The sequence below is a fragment of the Oryx dammah genome, unplaced genomic scaffold (genome assembly GCF_014754425.2).
Source record: "Oryx dammah isolate SB20612 unplaced genomic scaffold, SCBI_Odam_1.1 HiC_scaffold_10, whole genome shotgun sequence".
In the NCBI taxonomy this organism is placed as follows: Eukaryota; Metazoa; Chordata; class Mammalia; order Artiodactyla; family Bovidae; genus Oryx; species Oryx dammah.
The window spans coordinates 62959197-62979718 of NW_024070194.1; the positions used below are offsets into that span (position 1 = coordinate 62959197).

At 44.9% G+C, this 20522-nt stretch overlaps 1 pseudogene; it reads left to right on the plus strand.

Annotated features, from left to right (window-relative positions):
• Window positions 1-1921: 1921 nt before the first annotated feature.
• On the plus strand, window positions 1922-5324 carry LOC120868616 (annotated as a pseudogene).
• The last annotated feature ends 15198 nt before the right edge of the window (window positions 5325-20522 follow it).

Genomic DNA, 20522 nt, shown 5'->3' on the forward strand with positions numbered 1-20522 from the left:
TTCTTTGGAAGGAATGATGCTAAAGCTGAAACTCCAGTACTTTGGCCACCTCATGCGAAGAGTTGACTCATTGGAAAAGATTCTGATGCTGGGAGGGATTGAGGGCAGGAGGAGAAGGGGACGACAGAGGATGAGATGGCTGGATGGCATCACTGACTTGATGGATGTGAATCTGAGTGAACTCTGGGAGTTGGTGATGGACAGGGAGGCCTGGCGTGCTGCGATTCATGAGGTCCTAAAGAGTTGGACACGATTGAGCGACTGAACGGAACTGAACTGATATATATATACACACATAGATTCTTTGTTAGATTAATTTACATTATAGGTTATTATCATATGTTAAGTATAATTCCCTGTACAGTAGGTCCTCATTGGTTATCTACTTTACATGTAGTAGTATCTGTTAATCCCAAACTCCTAATTTATCCTGCCCCACCCACCACACCACCCTACTTTAAAAATAGCAATATTTTTATATTTTCCTCTTTGGCTGTTTTAGGTATCAGCTACATATTTCCTCCCTCCTCAACAAAGACCTTGAATTTTATAAGTTATTGTATTTATATTTAAAATGAAAAACACTTGAAATACCCACAGAAAAAAGAATATAATATTAAAAGTAACATCTAATAGCTGTCACTTCTTCAAAAGTGATTTTGTATTTTATATCTATACCCAATTTTAATATTATAAATGATATGCAGAAAATTTTGAAAGGGAAATTGCTCACAAGATAAAACAAAATTTATAGCAAAACATATTTCTTAAAGCAATTACTCTTCACCAGCTTTATTGAGGTAAAATTAACAAATAAAAATTGTATATATTTAAGGTGTACAACATGGTAATTTGGTATACATATGCTTCAGGAAATGATGACCACAATCAATTGTGAAGATAATTAACATATCTATCACCTCACATAGTCACTGTTTTGTGAGTTTGATAAAAACACTTGAAATCTACTCTCCTACTGAATTTCAAGGATATAATACATCATGGGACTTCCCTGGTGGTCCAGTGGTTAAGAGTCTGTACTTGCAAGACATAGGTCTGATCCCTGGTCAGGGAACTAAGATCCCACATGCCAAAAACTAAGATCCCATGTGGCAAAAAAAAAAAAAAAAAAAAAGGATATAATGCATCAATATTAATTATAGTCACCATGATGTACATTGAAAGTGGAATGTACAGCTCAGTTGTGTCCGACTCTGCAACCTCAAGGACTTAGCCCACCAGGCCCCTCTGTCCATGGAATTCTCCAGGCAAGAATCCTGGAGTGGGATCTTCTCTAGGGGATCCTCCCAACCCAGGGATCAAACCCATGGCTCCTGCATTGCAGGCAGATTCTTTACCATCTGAGCTACTGAAGAATCTAAGCTACTCCATTTTGTTAACAGAAAAACTCCATTTCGTAAGGTTCTGGAAAAAGAGCCTTTGGAAATCCCCTGACCTCACCACACCACCCACGAGCCAATCGGACCCCAGACCAAAATCTCCTGACTTAACCTTCAGGAACTTGTGGTCTACCTAGGTAATCGGGACCAATCAAAAACCAACACACAACCCTTCGAAAGAAAGTGACCAATCAGATGTCCCCCTACCTAGAAATTCTTTTTTCATGAACACTCCCTATATAAGCAATGTAATCCAAAATCCGGGGGTCCTCCCTATAGCCACTGCGTCCGTAACGGTGGGAGCCCCAGCTCGAGCTTGGTAATAAAGACTCTTGCTTTTGCATTGGATATCGGCTCCCCGGTGGTCATTGGGAGATTTCCCGACTTGGGCATAACATTTGGGGGCTCATCTGGGATCTCCTATCGGCTCCACGGGAAGACTGATCGGAGAGTCATCTATAGCCGGTGAGCTTTTTTCTTTCTTTTCGTTTCTGACAGGGCCTATTTCCTGAGACGGGTATATGACTCAGGCGGACGCACCGACAGGTCACCGGTGTGGGTCGTTGGGAGCCATCCCCGACCCCCTCGGAGGGGACGGAGTGCCCCTGTTCTCTGTAGATGATAGCGGGTCGCTCCCGCTGAACGGCCGGAGGCCGTCGTCTTACTTTCAGTTTTGCCTCCGGACTCCCGAAAGTCTATTTCTCCTGTCTCTCTGTCTGTGTGGCTGTCCGTATTTTTGTATTGTCTGTGTTAATTTACCAACATCTGACTGATCCAGGAATGATGGGGCAATGTCAATCTAGCCTTAATCCTCTATCTCTGATCACTGACCATTTTAAGGAGGTCAAAATGCGTGCTCATGACCTCAGTGTAGAAATTAAAAGGAATAAATTAATCACTTTTTGCAGCACAGAATGGCCGACTTTCCATGTAGGCTGGCCCTCAGAAGGCACCTTTGACTTAGGAACTGTACACCGAGTCCGGGATATCATCTTCCGACCGCAGATCGGACATCCTGACCAAGTTCCCTATATCATAGTATGGGAAAATATCATATTGCGCCCCCCTCCTTGGGTAAAACCTTTTCTGCCTCAACAGGGATTTGCTACCGCTCAGGTGTTGGTGTCGCGTGTAGGAAAGACCCTGAAGAATCCCAAGGAGCCTGAATCAACGGCACCGCTATACCCCATCTTGCAGGGGGGAACAGAAGAAGAACTTCTCTTTCCTCCCCCTTACCAACCCCCCGAACCGCCACCGGCCCCCGTCATCCCTTCACCCAGGGACAAAACACAGGGTGGGGGACCCGCACAAAATACTCGCCACTGGCGAGCCATGCCCCAGGAGGGGCCAGCAGACTCAATGCTTGCCCTCCCCTTACGAGTGGCTGGTCCCCCTGATGAGGAAGGAAACCAACCTCATCAATATTGGCCCTTCTCTACTAGTGACCTATATAACTGGAGATCCCAGAATGCTAAGTTCTCAGACAACCTAGAGATCTAACTAACCTTCTAGAGACTGTGCTTTTTACTCATCAGTCCTCCTGGGATGACTGCCAACAGCTGCTCCAGATTCTCTTCACCACAGAGGAGAGAGAGAGAATACAGAATGAGGCCGGTAAAAGGGTCCCAGGGGCAAATGGAGAACCCACCACTAATATAGATGAAATTAACACCTCTTTTCCTTTATCGCGAGCTGACTGGGATAACAATACAGCACGAGGTAAGGAGAGGCTCCGGGTCTACCGCCAGACTCTTTTGGGGGGCTTAAGGCAGCTGCATGGAAACCTACTAACCTAGCTAGAGTGGGAGATGTTCAGCAGGGCCCCACCGAGAGTCCAGCCACCTTCCTGGAAAGGCTGATGGAGGCCTTTAGACAATTCACCCCCATGGATCCAGAAGCAAAAGGCACTCAGGCTGCTTTGATAATGCATTTTGTCAACTAGGCGGCCCCCGACATTAGGAAGAAGTTACAAAAACTAGAACACCTGGGTGAAAAGAGTATCCAGGATTTAATAACAGTAGCAGAAAGAGTCTACAACACCCGAGAAACCCCCGAGGAAAAACAAACCAAAGTGGCAGATCGCCAAACCCATAACATGGCACGCATCCTGCTGGCTGCAACAGTTCCTGACTCGGGAGAGAGGGAGCGCCAGTTGCGCCGCCTGGCTGCTGAAGGTAAGAGCCGTCTCCGTACGCGACCAGCATTAGGAAAGAACCAATGTGCCTATTGTAAAGAGGAAGGACATTGGGCCAAGGAATGCCCTAAGAAAAAGAAGGGACCACGAAAGACCCCATCCTGGCTGTCGAAGAACTGAGTGATTAGGGAGGACGGGGTTTGGCGCCCCTCCCCGAACCCAGGGTAACCCTAAGAGTGGCTGCTGCTGCTGCTAAGTCACTCCAGTAGTGTTCAACTCTGTGCGACCCCATAGACGGCAGCCCACAAGGCTCCCCCGTCCCTGGGATTCTCCAGGCAAGAACACTGGAGTGGGTTGCCACTTCCTTCTCCAACACATGAAAGCGAAAAGTGAAAGTGAAGTGGCTCAGTCGTGTCCGACTCCTAGCGGCCCCATGGACTGCAGCCCACCAGGCTCCTCCATCCGTGGGATTTTCCAGGCAAGAGTACTGGAGTGGGGTGCCATTGCCTTCTCTGCCCTAAGAGTGGAAGGGACCCCAATTGACTTCCTTGTCGATACAAGGGCTCAATATTCGGTTTTGCTAGAGCCCCAGGGAAAACTGGCCGGAAAGACCTCTTGGGTGCAGGGGGCTACTGGAATGAAACAATACCAATGGACTACCCGTAGATCAGTGGACTTGGGTGAGGCCCGGGTATCCCACTCTTTCATGGTCCTTCCAGAATGCCCCTTCCCGCTGTTGGGAAGAGACCTGTTGACCAAAAAGGGGGCCCTGATTCACTTCCTCCCGGGGGAAACTAAAATACTTGACCAGTTGGGCAGACCGATTCAAGTACTGACAATTCAATTAGAAGACGAATATTGGTTGCACCAAAACCCGACGCTCCCCCAAGCAGACATTCAAAAATGGCTAGATGAATTCCCTGATGCGTGGGCCGAGACAGGGGGAACCAGTTTGGCCGGACACCACCCTCCTATATATATAGATCTCAAGCCAGGGGCCAACCCTGTCCGGGTCCGACAATACCCCATGCCATTGAGGGCATACTAAAACAACCCCCAGATAGGTGGATCAGCAACGCTCGGCTGACCCACTATCAGGGATTACTGCTAAAGCCCTCCAGAATCATCTTTCTGGAGCCTACTGCTCTCAATTCAGCTACACTGCTTCCTAACCCGGATTTGGAAGCTCCAATCCATGACTGCAGCGACATGCTAGCCCAGGTACATGGAACGTGAGAGGACTTGCAAGATCGCCCTCTAGCGGATGCGGAAGTTATCTGGTATACCGATGGAAGCAGTTTCATCTGAGATGGGCTCAGGTATGCAGGAGCAGCCGTAACCTCAGAAACCCAAATCGTGTGGGTGGAAGCACTAGCTCCGGCACTTCGGCTCAAAGGGCTGAAATAATCACCCTAACAAAAGCCCTCCAGTTGGGGAAGGACAAAAAACTTAACATCATTACCGATAGCAGATATGCCTTTGCTACTGCCCACATACACGGAGCCATCTACAGAGAGAGAGGACTCCTCACGGCCAAGGGCAAAACGATCAAAAATGAAGAAATAAAAGCCCTCCTCACGGCATTATGGCTTCCTAAAAAACTAGCCATAATACACTGCCCGGGACACCAAAAGTCAGACACCCTGACCTCAAAGGGAAACAATTTGGCAGACAGAGCAGCCCGAGATGCAGCCCAGGGCACCGTGATAGAAGCCACCCTTCAATTAATTGCCCGACCCCAGGAGCCCTGTTCTGCCAGCTTTACCCAACTTACTCACCAAGAGACTTAGACTGGATAACAATTTTGCCTATGACCCAACAACTGGCCAGGTGGTGGAAGGCAGCAGACAGCTCCCTGATCCTCCTGGAGGAACTAGGAAAGCAGGTGTTACTGAGGATGCATCACGCCACTCACCTGGGAACCCGCAAGCTGCAGGACCTGATTAGACATGCCAAGATTACCATGAGAGACGTCAGATCGACGATAGAAAATATCGTATCGACCTGCAAGGCCTGCCAGCTCACTAATGCTGTCCGTCATCCAGCCAACCACAGGTCTAGAGAACGTGGAAGTCAGCCAGGAGCATACTGGGAGGTGGACTTCACTGAGGTAAAACCGGGTAAATATGGATACAAATATCTACTGATATTCAGAGATACCCTCTCAGGGAGGGTAGAAGTTTTCCCCACCAAGAGAGAAACAGCACAGGTGGTGGCCAAAAAGCTGATTGAAGACATCTTGCCACAGTTTGGGTTTCCTGCACAGGTGGGGTCGGACAATGGGCCAGCCTTTGTATCTCAGGTAAGCTGGGGGTAGCCCGGGCTTTGGGGACTAGGTGGAAGTTGCATTGTGCTTATAGGCCCCAGAGCTCAGGACAAGTAGAGAGGATGAATAGAACACTCAAAGAAACGTTAACAAAACTACTTGCTGAGACTGGTGGGGACTGGGTGGCTCTCCTCCCCTTTGCCCTATACCAGGTGCAAAACTCCCCCTACCAACTTGGACTCACTCCCTTCGAAATTATGTATGGGATACCTCCCCCAATAATTCCTAACCTAAAAACAGAGGTGCTAAAAGAAATAGATGATCAAAGATTACTCTTTTGTCTCCAGTCCTTACAATACTCCCACAGGGACATGTGGAAGAGGCTCAAAGCATTATATGATTCAGGCCCACCACCTGAACCCCACTGCTACCGACCAGGAGACTGGGTGTACATGCACCGCCATCGTCAAGAGACCCTAGAGCCCTGGTGGAAAGGGCCCTTCCTAGTTGTCTTGATGACACCCACTGCTCTCAAAGTTGACGGCATATCCACTTGGATTCACTACACCCACGTACAGCCTGCGGACCTGGTCACCCTAAGGGAAGAATTCCTTCCCCAATGGAAGACCAAGCTGGACAAAACAAATCCACTCAAACTCAAGCTACAAAGATGATAAAAGTACTGTTTATGCTGTTGCCCCTATGGTTTAGTGCTGCCGCTAACCCTCATCAACCAATGAACCTAACTTGGATGATTCTAAGCGCAACTATGGGAGAAGTAATTAACTCCACCTTGGCCATTCATCCCAAAAACACCTGGTGGCTGGACTTGGAATTCGACCTCTGTCTTCTGGCCACGGGATCTTGGGACATTGGCGAATGGGAGGTAAAGACGCCTGGCAAGCCGGAATGTGGGGCTGGCACTAATAGGTGCAATACTCGGCCCCCCACTAACTCAGGACCTGGATGCAGCCACTGCATTCAACGGGCAAGCTTACGGGAAACACCCTTCTATGTGTGCCCCGGAGGGAGACGGAACCAGGCGACCATCAATAACTGTGGGGGGGCTGACAAGTTTTACTGCGCCACTTGGGGATGCGAGTCAATGGGGACAGTCGACTGGGAGCCCCCTATTCGTGGTGATTTGATTACCTTGGGTCATGTTCCAGGGCCCACTGGGTCAACTGGGGGACATGGAAGGGAGTCCCTCATAACTGGCCTTGTATGAACTTTCTTTGCAATCCAGTGAGGCTCAAATTCTCAACTGAAGGAAAAAAGTTCCCCGGTTGGGAAGCCAGACAATCCTGGGGCCTCCGGCTATATCAGTCAAGATATAATAATGGGTTGCTATTTACCGTCAGGTTGAAAGTAGAACCCATACAGATTGGCCCAAATCAGGGCATAGGGCCAAATTCTGTCCTAGTGCCACGAGAGCCTACTCACGCCCCCGTTCAAAAGCCTACCCGAACGCCTCCCGGGCCCTACATTACTAGTACAAACAGCTCCCCTCGGGTTAGCCTTAAGAGACCTAATATTAAAGATGATCAGGACCCATTATTTGATATGATAATCAACACCTATCAGGTCCTAAATTCCACTCGCCCGGACCTGACTAGCAGTTGCTGGTTATGTTATGACATCAAACCCCCCTATTATGAAGGTATAGCTGTCCTGGGAATTTACATTCAAACCAGAGACCACAGAGCTTGCCGATGGCAGCAAAAAGGAAACGCCAGATTAACCCTCCAATGAGTAACCGGGCAGGGCCTTTGCATAGGGAATGTCCTCCAAACCTACCAACATGCCTGCAATTCTACAGATTCTATAAAGACAACCGGGTACCTGGTGCCTCCCCAAGAAAATTGGTGGGCCTGCTCCACGGGCTTAGCACCTTGTATTCATGGGCAGGTACTAAATGACTCCAAAGATTTTTGTGTATTGGTGCTATTGGTCCCCTGACTGTTCTATCACTCCAATGATGAACTCCTCCTAAAACTAGAAAAAGCCTCGCCCCGGTCCAAGAGAGAACCAGTCTCGGCCTTAACCCTTACAGTTTTGTTGGGGTTGGGGGAGGCTGGGGCAGGAACTGGGATATCCTCCTTGATAGTGCAGAATCAACACTATTCTAGCCTAAAAGCAGCCATTGATCTTGATATCGAAAGACTAGAAAGCTCAATCAGCCACCTCCAAGAGTCACTGAGTTCTCTGGTGGAAGTGGTACTGCAGAATAAAAGGAGATTGGATTTGTTTTTTCTCCAACAGGAGGGCCTATGTGCTGCATTAGGGGAAGAATGTTGTTTTTATGTGGATCACTCAGGGGTAGTCAGGGAGTCCCTGGCCAAGATAAGAGAAGGGCTGAGTCAGAAAAAAAGAGAAAGAGAAATGTCTCAAAATTGGTTTGAATCCGGGTTCAACTCATCCCCCTGGTTCGCAACTCTCATATCTTCCTTGGTGGGGCCCCTGACTATCTTGTTACTGCTACTCACCTTTGGGCCATGCTTACTAAACAAATTGGTGGCCTTCATTAAAAGCCGCATCAACATGGTGCAGCTCATGGTACTCAGATCCCAATATACAGCCCTGCCAATGGTCCCCTTAGCGGGAGACAATATAGAGCTGACCCCAAACCCATGATTGGGTCTGTCCTGGATCCTAGAGAAGGGGGGAATGAAGAATCTAAGCTACTCCATTTTGTTAACAGAAAAACTCCATTTTGTAAGGTTCTGGAAAAAGAGCCTTTGGAAATCCCCTGACCTCACCACACCACCCACGAGCCAATCGGACCCCAGACCAAAATCTCCTGACTTAACCTTCAGGAACTTGTGGTCTACCTAGGTAATCGGGACCAATCAAAAACCAACACACAACCCTTCGAAAGAAAGAGACCAATCAGACGTCCCCCTACCTAGAAATTCTTTTTTCATGAACACTCCCTATATAAGCAATGTAATCCAGAACCCGGGGCTCCTCCCTATAGCCACTGCGTTGGTAATGGCAGGAGCCCCAGCTCGAGCTTGGAAATAAAGACTCTCTTGCTTTTGCATTGGATATCGGCTCCCTGGTGGTCATTGGGAGATTTTGAGACTTGGGCATAACACTACCCGGGAAGCCCAAGACCGGAGATCTCTTCAAGAAAACCGGAGATACCAAGGGAACATTTCATGCAAATGTGAACACAATAGAGGACAGAAAGGACCTAACAGAAGCAGAAGAGATTAAGAAGAGGTGGCAAGAATATGGGATTCCCCAGTGTCTCCCCAACAAAGAATCTGCCTGCAATGCAGGAGCCACAGGTTCAATCCCTGGGTCAGAAAGATCTCCTGGAGGAGGGCATGGAAACCCACTCCAGTATTCTTGCCTGGAGAATCCCATTGACACAGGCATGAATGGCAAGAATAAATAGAAGAACTATACAAAAAGTATTAATGGCCTGAATAACCATGATGGTGTTGTCACCCACCCAGAGCCAGACATCCTGGAGTGTGAAGCCAAGTGGGCCTTAGGAAGCATTACTACAAACAAAGCTAGTGGAGGTAATGGAATTCCAACTGAGCTATTTAAAACCCTAAAAGATGATACTGTTAAAATGTTGCAAATTCCAAATTTCCAGCAAATTTGGAAAACTCAGCAGTGACCACAGGACTGGAAAAGGTCAATTTTCACTCCAATCCCAAAGAAGAGCAATGCCAAAGAATGTCCAAACTACACCCAATTGCACTCATTTCACATGTTAGCAAGGTAATGCTCAAAATCCTTCAAGCTAGGCTTCAGCAGTACATGAACTGAGAATTTCCAGCTGTATAAGCTGGATTTAGAAAAGGCAGAAGAACCAGAGATCAAATTGTCAACATCCAGTGGATCATAAAGAAAGCAAGGGAATGCCCCCAAAACATCGACTTCTGCTTCATAGACTTCACCAAAGTCTTTGACTGTGTGGATCACAACAAACTGGAAAATCTTTAAAGAGATGGGACTATCAAACCACCTTACCTGTCTCCTGTGAAACCAGTATGCAGGTCAAGAAGCAACAATTAGAACCAGACATGGAAAACAGACTGGTTCAAAATTGGGAAAGGAGTACATCAAGGCTATATAATATATTGTCACTCTGCTTATTTAACTATATGCAGAGTACATCATGCTAAATGCTGAGCTGGGTGTATCACAAGCTGGAATCAATACTGCTGGAAAAACAACAACCTCAGATACGCAGATGATATCACTCTAATGGCAGAAGGCAAAGAGTCTCTTGATGGAGATGAGAGAGGAGAGTGAAAAAGCTGGCTTAAAACTCAGTATTCAAAAAACTAAGATCATGGCATCCAGTCTCATCATTTCACGGCAAATAGATGGGGGAAAAGTGGAAACAGTGACAGACTTTATGTTCTTGGGCTTCAAAGTCACTGTGGACAGTGAGTGACTGTAGCCATGAAGTTAAAGATACTTGCTTCTTGGAAGTAAAGCTATGACAAACCTAGACAGAGTATTAAAAAGCAGAGACATCAGTTTGTTGACAAAGGTCTGTATAGTCAAAGCTATGATTTTTCCCGAATATTCATTGGAAGGACTGATGCTGAAGCTGAAGCTCCTGTGCTTTCATCACCAAATGCAAAGAGCTGACTCACTGGAGAAGATCCATGATGCTGGGGAAAACTGAGGGCAGGAGGACAAGGGGACAGCATAGAATGAGATGGTTGGATGGCATCATCAGCTCAATGGACATGAGTCTGAGCAAACTCCAGGAGACAGTGAAGGACAGGGAAGCCTGGCGTGCTACAGTCCAAGGGGCACAGGGAGTCAGACCCAACTTAGTGACTGAACAACAGAAACATGCTGCACATTAAGGCTCCAGAGCTTATCTTTCTTTTGGTATTAGGATAACACTGACCTCACAGGATAAGTTATAAAGTAGTGCCTCTGCTTCTAGCCTCTGAAAGACATTGTAGATAATTGGTATGCTCACTTCCTTAAAAGTTTGGTAGAATTCACCAGTGAGTCTGGGTTGGCCTGGTACTGTCTGTTTGGGAAGGTTATTAATTATTGATTTAATTTCTTTAATAGATATAAGCTCACCCAGATTGTCTATTAGTCTCTTTTTTGCCTGTCCTTTATTAGAATTTTAGAATTTTCTTATCAATTTGCAAAATGTACATATTTCTTTTCAGTGGCTATTTGGGTCATTGGAAGTATTGACTTTCATGCATGCAGAACTTAACTGGTCATTTATTAACTCTAAATCATCATAGGCACATTCTCCAAAACTCTTCTTTTTGGCGGAGGCGGGGAGAGGACCATGCTGCACAGCTTCTGGGATCCTAGCTCCACAAGCAGGGATCTTATCCAGGCCCTTGGCAGTAAAATGCAGAGTCCTAACCAGTCCTAACTGGCTCACCAGCGAGTTCCCCTACAAATATTAATATTACAGTTACAATGGACCCCACCAACTGATTGATCCAAAGCTTTCAGGTTCCAGATAAGGAGATGAGGTCACAAGGCCAGACCAAAGGAAAAAACATAGAAGAAAAGTAATATTTGATGAGTATTACAAGGGAAACAATTGTCATTTACTTATTCAACAAATATTTCCTGGGCAGTATTACATGCCAGGCACTGTGTTGGATGCTGGGGATTCAGACAGCTACCTCAGAGATTATATGATTGTGGACATGACAAACAACAAACATGTAAAAAGATAGTGTGTTACAATAATTTTAGTTTTTGATATGTGTTCTGAAGAAAATTCAAGCAGACTAGAGGGATAGGAAGAGGTTGGAGAAAGGAAATACTATTTTGGATAAGGTGTCAAGCTGGGTCACTCTAAGCCAATGACATTGGAGCAGAGATTTATATGAATTGGAGGAACAAGCCATCTCACTTCATCTTAAAATAAATAGCAAGTGAAAAAGCAAAATCCCTGACTCATGAATGAGCTTAGTAAGGTTGGAAACAGCTTGAAGGCCAGAGAAGCTACAATGAAATTAAAGACAACAGTGGAAAGAGAGACATGGAAAGAGACTAGAGTGTGTAACTTGTTATAAGCCATGGTAAAAAGTTTAGGTTTTATTCTGGAGGTGGGAACAAATAGAGACATACTATGATTTAGTTTTACTGTTAAAGTAGATAACAGATGCCTGTGTGGGAACAGAGGGACAACCATGGAAATAGGTAGACCACCAAGAAGGAGTATGACAGTTCATCCGTAAGATTACGATGATTTGAACTAGGAAGTAGAAGAAGTGGTGAAGTTTCAGACTCAGTACAAAGCTTAAAGATAGGGCTCATAATGTTTGCCAAAAGATTGACTCTGGAGAATGAGGAACAGAGAAACTATCATTATCGCGTCATCAATAATGTTATGCATTTATTACATGTCTGGCAGTATGCTCAGTCCAATCGTTTGCACTTTCTCGTTCTGTTCCTCAAAACAACCCTTCAAACGGAATCCTATTACATCTATTTTACAGATAGAGGCCCAGGAAAACTAAGTGCTGTACTCCAGCTAATAAGTAGAAAAGTTCAGGTTCAAATCCAGTCCTGCCATTAAAGCTCAGGTTCTTCCTGTTATATCCCTGACTCCAATCATATTACCATTAAATGGTATCACGTGTTTTCCGTCACTTAAGCAGAACATACTCAGCATTTCCATTATGCCAAATACACACTGTAATCATCTTGTCTCTTACTTAACAGAATTTTTAATAATAAATCAACTTTCGCAAAAGTCTTGTGACATTGCAGTTTTCATTTCAATTTCCTATTTTTCTATTTATTTTGTTTAGGAAATAAACCTTTTATTTACACAAAGGAAGCAATCAATTTGGAAGTTCAGTTCAGTTCAGTCGCTCAGTCGTGTCCGACTCTGTGACTCCATGAATCACAGCACACCAGGCCTCCCTGTCCATCACCATCTCCCGGAGCTCACTCAGACTCACGTCCATCGAGTCCGTGATGCCATCCAGCCATCTCATCCTCGGTCGTCCCCTTCTCCTCCTGCCCCCGATCCCTCCCAGCATCAAAGTCTTTTCCAATGAGTCAACTCTTCACATGAGGTGGCCAAAGTACTGGAGCTTCAGCTTTAGCATCATTCCTTCCAAAGAAATCCCAGGGTTGATCTCCTTTAGAATGGACTGGTTGGATCTCCTTGCAGTCCAAGGGACTCTCAAGAGTCTTCTCCAACACCACAGTTCAAAAGCATCAATTCTTCGGCGTTCAGCCTTCTTCATAGTCCAACTCTCACATCCATACATGACCACAGGAAAAACCATAGCCTTGACTAGACGGACCTTAGTCGGCAAAGTAATGTCTCTGCTTTTCAATATGCAATCTAGGTTGCTCATAACTTTTCTCCCAAGGAGTAAGTGTCTTTTAATTTCATGGCTGCAGTCACCATCTGCAGTGATTTTGGAGCCCAAAAAAATAAAGTCTGACACTGTTTCCACTGTTTCCCCATCTATTTCCCATGAGGTGATAGGACCAGATGCCATGATCTTCGTTTTCTGAATGTTGAGCTTTAAGCCAACTTTTTCACTCTCCACTTTCACTTTCATCAAGAGGCTTTTTAGTTCCTCTTCACTTTCTGCCATAAGGGTGGTTTCATCTGCATATCTGAGGTTATTGATATTTCTCCCGGCAATCTTGATTCCAGCTTGTGTTTCTTCCAACCCAGCGTTTCTCATGATGTACTCTGCATAGAAGTGAAATAAGCAGGGTGACAATATACAGCCTCAACAGACTCCTTTTCCTATTTGGAACCAGTCTGTTGTTCCATGTCCAGTTCTAACTGTTGCTTCCTGACCTGCATACAGATTTCTCAAGAGGCAGGTCAGGTGGTCTGGTATTCCCATCTCTCTCAGAATTTTCCACAGTTGATTGTGATCCACACAGTCAAAGGCTTTGGCATAGTCAATAAAGCAGAAATAGATGTTTTTCTGAACTCTCTTGCTTTTTCCATGATCCAGTGGATGTTGGCAATTTGATCTCTGGTTCCTTTGCCTTTTCTAAAACCAGCTTGAACATCAGGGAGTTCACGGTTCACATATTGCTGAAGCCTGGCTTTGAGAATTTTGAGCATTACTTTACTAGCATGTGAGATGAATGCAGTTGTGCAGTAGTTTGAGCATTCTTTGGCATTGCCTTTCTTAGGGATTGGAATGAAAACTGACCTTTTCCAGTCCTGTGGCCACTGCTGAGTTTTCCAAATTTGCTGGCATATTGAGTGCAGCACTTTCACAGCATCATCTTTTAGGATTTGAAATAGCTCAACTGGAATTCCATCACCTCCACTAGCTTTGTTCGTAGAGATGCTTTCTAAGGCCCACTTGACTTCACATTCCAAGATGTCTGGCTCTAGATTAGTGATCACATCATCATGATTATCTCGGTCTTGAAGATCTTTTTTGTACAGTTCTTCCGTGTATTCTTGCCACCTCTTCTTAATATCTTCTGCTTCTCTTAGGTCCAGACCATTTCTGTCCTTTATCGAGCCCATCCTTGCATGAAATGTTCCCTTGGTATCTCTAATTTTCTTCAAGAGATCGCTAGTCTTTCCCATTCTGTTGTTTTCCTCTATTTCTTTGCATTGATCGCTGAAGAAGGCTTTCTTATCTCTTCTTGCTATTCTTTGGAACTCTGCATTCAGATGCTTATATCTTTCTTTTTCTCCTTTACTTTTTGCCTCTCTTCTTTTCACAGCTATTTGTAAGGCCTCCCCAGAGAGCCATTTTGCTTTTTTGCATTTCTTTTTCATGGGGATGGTCTTGATCCCTGTCTCCTGTACAATGTCACGAACCTCAGTCCATAGTTCTTTAGGCACTCTATCAGCTCTAGGCCCTTAAATGTATTTCTCACTTCCACTGTATAATTTTAAGGGATTTGATTTAGGTCATACCTGGATGGTGTAGCGGTTTTCCCTACTTTCTTCAACCTAAGTCTGAATTTGCTAATAAGGAGTTCATGATCTGAGCCACAGTCAGCTCCTGGTCTTGTTTTTGTTGACTGTATAGAGCTTCTCCATCTTTGGCTGCAAAGAATATAATCAATCTGATTTTGGTGTTGACCATCTGGTGATGTCCATGTGTAGAGTCTTCTCTTGTGTTGTTGGAAGAGGGTGTTTGCTATGACCAGTGCATTTTCTTGGCAAACCTCTATTAGTCTTTGCCCTGCTTCATTCCACATTCCAAGGCCAAATTTGCCTGTTACTCCAGGTGTTTCTTGACTTCCTACTTTTGCATTCCAGTCCCCTATAATTAAAAGGATATCTTTTTTGGGTGTTAGTTCTAAAAGGTCTTGTAGGTCTTCATAAAACCATTCAACTTCAGCTTCTTCAGCGTTACTGGTTGGGGCATAGGCTTGGATAACTGTGATATTGAACGGTTTGCCTTGGAGATGAGCAGAGATCATTCTGTCATTTTTGAGATTGCATCCAAGTACTGCATTTCAGACTCTTTTGTTGACCATGATGGCTACTCCATTTCTTCTGAGGGATTCCTGCCTGCAGTAGTAGATATAATGGTCATCTGAGTTAAATTCACCCATTCCAGTACATTTTAGTTCGCTGATTCCTAGAATGTCAACGTTCACCCTTGCCATCTCTTGTTTGACCACTTCCAATTTGCCTTGATTCATGGACCTGACATTCCAGGTTCCTATGCAATATTGCTCTTTACAGCATCGGATCTTGCTTCTATCACCAGTCACATCCACAACTGGGTATTGTTTTTGCTTTGGCTCCATCCCTTCATTCTTTCTGGAGTTATTTCTCCACTGATCTCCAGTAGCATATTGGGCACCTAATGACCTGGGAGTTCCTCTTTTGGTATCCTATCATTTTGCCTTTTCATACTGTTCATGGGGTTCTCAAGGCAAGAATACTGAAGTGGCTTGCCATTCCCTTCTCCAGTGGACCATGCTCTGTCAGACCTCTCCACCATGACCTGCCCGTCTTGGGTTGCCCTGAACACATGGCTTGGTTTCACTGAGTTAGACAAGGCTGTGGTCCTAGTGTGATTAGATTGACTAGTTTTCTGTGAGTATAGTTTCAGTGTGTCTGCCCTCTGATGCCCTCTTGCAACACCTGCCATCTTACTTGGGTTTCTCTTACCTTGGGCATGGGGTATCTCTTCAGGGCTGCTCCAGCAAAGCACAGCTGCTGCTCCTTACGAGGGGTATCTCCTTGGCTCTCTATATTCTACTGGCCAAAATTACTTAGTTTTAAATTGGTAAGGGTCACTATGAATTGTTGTTGCATTTCAGTTTTCCCTCTTCCTTCTTTAAGGATGCTGAGAAAAGCAGGGAAAAGCAGTCCCTGATATCTAGGAGCTGGCCTGAAACCCACAGGTAGGATTTAATGCACTCCTGTTGAACATAAAAAATTTATAGAACACCATGATAGATTAAGACAAAAACAAGAGCACTGTTTGCCTACTACAAGCAAAACATGAACATCAGCAAAGCCACATTAATGACCAAGCATCCCCTATCCAGCTAATATGCATAAATGCCTTACCTTACTGTGACCTTCTAGGTAAGATTATTTAGGACATCTATTATGGGCTGAATTGTGTCCCAGTAAGATTCATATGTTGAAGCCCTAACTCCCAAGACCTCAGCAGTGACAATATTTGGAGGTAGGGTCTCCTAAGAGATAAGTAATTTAAAATGAGGTCACTAGGGTGGACGCTAACTCATTATGATTGTGTCCTTATAAGTTGGGAGGATCAGGACAAGACACAGAGGGAAGACCATGTGAGGACACAGTGAGAAGATGTCTATCTACAAGGCCAGGAGAGAGGCCTCAGAAGAAACCAACCCCACCAACTCTTCACTTCTGAACTTCTAGTCTCCACGGTTATGAGAAAATAAATTCTGGTTTCTAAGTCACCCAGTCTGTGGTAAATTTGTTACATCACCCAGTTTGTGGTGTAATAGGAAATAGATTTGGTCTTTGTTCTTTTTTCTGGTACAGAGCTCCTAAAACTCTTAATTTCCTAAATGACAAGTGAAATGAAAGCGTTAGTCACTCGGTCATGTCAAACTCTTTTCAACTCCATGGACTACAACCTGCCATGGACTATACTCCTCTGTTCATGGAATTCTCCAGGCAAGAATACTGGAGTGGGGTGCCATGCTCTCCTCCAGGGAATCTTCTCAATCCAGGGATCATACCTGGGTCTCCTGCTTTGCAGGCAGACTCCTTACCATCTGAGCTGCCAGGGAGCTGACAATGATGAGAGTGTCTCATTATTCCGAGCAAGCTCTTTGGAACTCACCTGAATTTCTAATTAATGAGATGACTTAGGCTAAGTGAGTGAGTGAAAGTCACTCAGTTGTGTCTGACTCTTTGTGACCCCATGATCTATACAGATCATAGAATTCTCTAGGCCAGAATACTGGATGGGGTAGACTTTCTCTCAGGGGATTTTCTTAACCCAGGGATTGAACCCAGGTCTCCCACATTGCAGGTGGATTCTTTACCAACTGAGCCACAAGGGAAGCCCAAGAATACTGGAGTGGGTAGCCTATCCCTTCTCCAGCAGATCTTCCCAACCCAGGAATCAAACCTAGGTCTCCTGCATTGCAGGTGGATTCTTTACCAACTGGGCTATCAGGGAAGCTCTGACTTAGGGTGGGGAACCTACATAGCCTCAGGCTGGGGTTGGTTACTGGAAAGATCAGGTGATTAGAGGACTTAGCCACCAATTTCAAGGAAGTGAAGAGAGAGGCAGTGAGCTAGAGATTAAACTCTCTAAAACTCTTAAACAAGATACAATGAGCTTCTGAGCTGGTGAACCTCATGTGCTTGGAGGGGGATGCACCCTAGTTCCACAAAGATAGAAGTTACAGTCTTGAGTTCATTGAGAGGTTTCTTTTGTTAAATACTCTCCAGTGCTTATATTCACCAGTTTTACTTAGTTCCAAGGTATTTTCCAACCCAAGTAAGCAGCTCCAGTGCCAATTAGCTCACAGTTTAAAGAACCACCCCATCATCTCACACCCCCATCCCACAAAAGACAGTCTAGAAAGGTTGCTTCAAGAAAATGCCCTCAAGGCTCTTTGTTAGGTCCTCTCGACCTACCAAGTCAGACACCAGGTGCTTTACACAACTTATATCACTCAATAAATGCTTTCAGCAATCTGTGAACCAGATACTAGCTTCCTCACTTTTAAATGAAAGCTACACCAACAAAACAAATGCTAAGACAGAATTTTCATTCTCCAAAGCCCACCAGGGATTTTCATAAAGCTTTGCTGACTTAAAATATACATTTCAAAAGACACTTCTAAATGGATGAAAATTACCCACTTGTTGGCTGTAGTTTGCATTCTCATGTAGTTCCAGACTGTTACCTACCCTTTGGAGTCAGGCCCCAACCAGGGCCCTCCTGTCAGCGTCACTAGAACAAGGCTGAGTTGGGTTCAGAAACAAAGGAACTCCTTAATCTCTGAAGAAAGAATGAAGAGATGCCAGCTCTGGTTGTAAAGCACAGGCTCCCTGACAGTCTGTGGGTGGGCCTGTTTCGTGGGAACCCCAGCAGTTTAGGGGAGGGGGTGGAGTGCACCCAATGCCAGGCGCAGCTTCTCTGCCCATGGCACACTGCTGCCATCTTGAATTGAGGTGTTGAGCACAGCCTCTTTTCACTCGGCTACCAAGCCGACTTGTCCAGGCAGCCATTTCACAAGGAGGAACTCTGGTTGGAAATGCCAGGCCCTAGACCTCTGTGAGTCAGAGAAACTGGACTAGCCACAAAGGAGAAGAAGAAAGATAAGACTTTATTGCCCAGGTTCTGTTTTTATTTCCTGGGAATTGTGAATGGATTTTGCCAGTGACCAATCTCTTGTCTACCTTCCTCTGGCTTCTTATTCTTGAGGGTCACTGTGGGGGGCGGTGGGGGGGCGATGGTTTGACTTCTGTAACTGCTTCCTATGGTACTGAGGGCCTCGTCATAACCGCCGGTGGAGGAGCTGAGCTTCCCTCAGCTCCTTTTCATGTGCTTGCTAGTGAACTGACTTGGGCCCTCACTCTTCGACCCTCGTTTGTCTAACCTTTAAGAGACAAAGGACACCAGGCAATTTAAGGTCTGTGGTCCCAATACTAGAAAGAACGTAGTGGTCAGGTGTCAGAGTTTCCTAAAAATGCAGGTATCTCAGTCTTCAGCCTGTAGGTGAGTGGGCCCTGGTCATGAGGCCCTACCAGGGCCTGCATTTCCCTAGTCAAACAGCTTAGGTTGTTTGATAGAAGGGAAGCTTCAGGTCAGAGAGAGGTTCCCAGAGTTGTCCTTTTTAGCCTTGGGCAGAACTGTTGGTAGTATGGCTGTTTTTGTTGCATGTTTGAGTCCTACCACTTGAAAGCCAAATTTCTTGTACCTCTGAGGCTAATGCAATTCAGAGGAAGGCATCTTTTAAAGCTAGCACGGTATATCAGTATTCCTGGTGGATGGTAGAGTGGCCAGCAGGACCTGGGGATTAGGGAACACTGGATATATATTACTGCCCTGTACCATCTGATATCCCCCACTGGGTATCTTTACAGGGAGAATGGAGGTATTACAGGCTGACTGGATGGTCTCATAAGGACCTGGTCAATTAGGTCCTGTATAACTGGAGCAAGGCCCAATAGGCCTTGGGATTGGGTACTGTTTTTCTTTACTTTCCCACCCCCACCCCGCCTTTTTTTAATACATGTTTGTTTGTTTGTTTTTCTTTATTTGCAGTGTAATTGCTAGTACTGTATTCTATTGGGCTTTGTATGTCTGGGTTTTAGATGGACTATCACAGGACTAGCTCTTTCAGCTTGTAGCACCCATCCCTGGGCTGAGATCTCAGGATTTACTCCAGGGAGATCAACTTATTTTGTCTGGGGAGCTTTGTCCTCAGTCATTCACATGTTTATCTCCTGAAAATTTTTAATAGACTTTGCTAGTAACAAGACTATATGAGACAGGTAGGAAAAATGGCAAACACTGGGGTCACAGTTAACAAACAGACAAAAAGGTAGTCAGCACTTCCTTAGCTCTTTTTTTTTCCCCCTCTCCATGGTTGTATGTACTACTTAAAAAGGCACCATGTTGGACAGGACAAAATAGAAAATACATTGTTACATAAACCGTTTTTATAGATTAGATATTGTATAGATTAGACTAGCTATTTGACACTTTTTCATAAAAGGAGTATTCAGTTAAAATTTTTTGAAAGAATGAAGACACAGTTTTATATTTTCACACTTCATCCTCAAAAAAATCCTCTGAGATAAAGAGAAAGTGGCCTCCAGGAATGATTCTTTCTGATCAAGAGATGTTATCTTTCAATTTACTAGGGGTAAGAGAATCATTTCTAAAATTTTTGCTTCAAAGACAAAAGCGTTTTTTCCCCACTGCTTAGAGCATAGCTTCTTTCATATCAAGCAGACATGAAATTTATCATTTTATAATATAATGCTTTTTTCTTTGATCAGGTTAGCTCTGGACTTTGCAGAAAGGAATAATAGAATGCATTTGGGTATAATAAATGACATCAATTTCCTGATTAAAAAGTGTGAAAGGAAAATAAAAATGGAGTCAGTATTGCTAAGAGAGCTGTCTAAAGTGGGGCCAGGAGGCACTGAGGACGTGTGACGTATGCATGTCTCAGCCGTGATGGAATCTGAACTTTGTCTTATGGCCTTAATGCAGGCATCTAGAACAGCTGCCCAGTGCTCCAGAAACTCAAGATACTTATTGAACCCTTA